This window comes from Engraulis encrasicolus, chromosome 17 (genome assembly GCF_034702125.1).
Source record: "Engraulis encrasicolus isolate BLACKSEA-1 chromosome 17, IST_EnEncr_1.0, whole genome shotgun sequence".
Classification (NCBI taxonomy): domain Eukaryota; kingdom Metazoa; phylum Chordata; class Actinopteri; order Clupeiformes; family Engraulidae; genus Engraulis; species Engraulis encrasicolus.
The window spans coordinates 43,427,107-43,429,606 of NC_085873.1; positions in this window are offsets into that span (position 1 = coordinate 43,427,107).

Consider the following 2,500-nt stretch of genomic DNA (forward strand, 5'->3'; position numbering starts at 1 on the left):
ATGGAGCATGCACGCCTCCGTTGGCGCCCCTATAGTGCAGTACCACCCGGAGAAGTGGCGACTCTGTTTCCCATTACATTCTATCCAGGCACAGGAGGACTGAACCAATCAGAGACGCATTTCCACGATAGCAGGAAGAGTAAGCCAATCAGAGACGCTTTTCCACGAGCAACACGGAACACCCTCTCGTTTCTCCACAAGCCACATTGCTGGCTTGCAAAAACGGCTTGAAACAAAGCAACCAGAACGTTTTTTAAAACAGGACCAACGCGTAACACATTCAATAACAATGGGGAACACAGCAATATTAATCAAATGACGTTGAGAGGCCATCTTTAAGATTTTATATAACGGTAGGACATAATGAACGCCGTACAGGATCATTACAGTTCGTCGTGATAGGAAGCATGTCATGTGGTGAAGTTTTGTTCTTCTTCCAGTAAAAGTAAGAAGGAGCAAAGAAGACATTAGTAAGTACATACCTATTTGTTAAAAAAAGTAACATTTGTGTATGGGCAACATGCATTCTGGAAATAAAATACTAAAAATAAGACACAGGGCACCTTTAAGAATGCATTGTAACTTTTTAACAACCACTAAATTTCAAACATGTAAAAAACAGATACAGTTCAATTGGAAGTGTATTGGAAGTTTCACCGTCAAAACATGTCAGGTAGGCCTATAAGATACAAACTTTTAAATCTCTGAAACAAAAGAAACTTGAAGATTTCATATGATTTTAAGACATAATGATACAGGATCATGAGGTTAAGTTCTGTTTTTCTTCCAGTAAAATTAAGAACGAACAGAAAAGATATCAGTAAGTAATGATATTCCTCTCACAGTTTATGTCACCAGGAGACACATTTGTTTCTACTTTTCTCTCCTTGCCTGATCTATCTCTATCTCTCTGTCCAGGAGGAAGTTAAGTCTTGTTCCTTTTTGATGTCTACGACTATGAAGGCTTGTTTCTTTTTTTTGTCAGCGCTGGTTTAAAGGAAACAAAAAGTCTTGTCAACGTTTCTCTGAACACTCTCAGCCGTTTCCTAGCTCACTCTTAGTGTGTGTGTGTGTGTGTGTGTGTGTGTGTGTGTGTGTGTGTGTGTGTGTGTGTGTGTGTGTGTGTGTGTGTGTGTGTGTGTGTGTGTGTTCGTGCGTGTGTGCGTGCGTGCGTACATGCGTATGCGTGTGTGTGTGCGTTCATGTGCGTGCGTGCGTGCGTGCGTGCGTGCGTGCGTGCGTGCGTGCATGCGTGCGTGCGTGCGTTCGCGTGCGTATGTGCATGCGTTCATAGTAAGTGTCAGTAAGTGTCAGAGAAATGTACTCCTGCGGTGCTGTGAGGCTCTACTCATTTGCCGCACCATTTCACAGCACACGTTATGCCACTCCATCTCAACCTACTGTATCTCCAGTCTACTTCTCCTCCTCCTCCTCCTCCTCCACCTCCCCCTTCCCTCCCTCCTTCATGTCCATCTCAACCTACTGTACTCCTCTAAGTGTCTCCTGTCTACTTCCTCTTCCTCCATCTCCTCCTCCTCCTCCTCCTCCTCTTCCTCCTCCTCCTTTCCTTCCTACTTCATGTCCATCTCAACCTACTGTACTCCTCTAAGTGTCTCCAGTCTAATTCCCCTACTCCTCCTCCTCCTCCTCCTCCCACCTCTCCCTTTTCTCCCTACACCTCCTCCTCCTCCTCCACCTCCCCCTTCCCTACCTCCTTCATGTCCATCTCAACCTACTGTACTCCTCTAAGTGTCTCCTGTCTGCTTCTCCTCTTCCTCCTCCATCTCCTCCTCCTCCTCCCACCTCTCCCTTTTCTCCCTACACCTCCTCCTCCTCCTCCTCTTCCTCCCCCTTTCCTCCCTCCTTCATGTCCATCTCAACCTACTGGACTCCTCTATGTGTCTACTGTCTGCCTCCTCTTCCTCCTCCACCTCCTCCTCCTCCTCTTCCTCCTCCTGCTCCTCCTTCATCTCCATCCAAACCTACTGCAACAGTGTCTCCTGTCTGCTTCCCCCCTCCTCCTCTTCCACATCCTCCTCCTCTTCCCGTTCCTCCTCTTCCACATCCTCCTCCTCTTCCCGTTCCTCCTCTTCCAGATCCTCCTCCTCTTCCCGTTCCTCCTCTTCCACATCCTCCTCCTCTTCCCGTTCCTCCTCTTCCAGATCCTCCTCCTCTTCCACATCCTCCTCCTCTTCCCACTCCTCTTCCTCCACCTCCTCCTTTCCTCCCTCCTTCATGTCCATCTCAACCTACTGTACTCCTCTACTGTCTGCCTCCTCTTCCTCCTCCTCTTCCACATCCTCCTCCTCTTCCCACTCCTCCTCCTCTTCCCACTCCTCTTCCTCCACCTTCCCTCCCCCCCTCATCTCCATCTCCACTTACTGTAGTCCTACAACTGTCCTCCCCATATCCTCTTCTCTCCTCTCCTCTCCTCTCCTCTCCTCTCCTCTCCTCTCCTCTCCTCTCCTCTCCTCTCCACTCCTCTCCTTTCCTCTCCTTT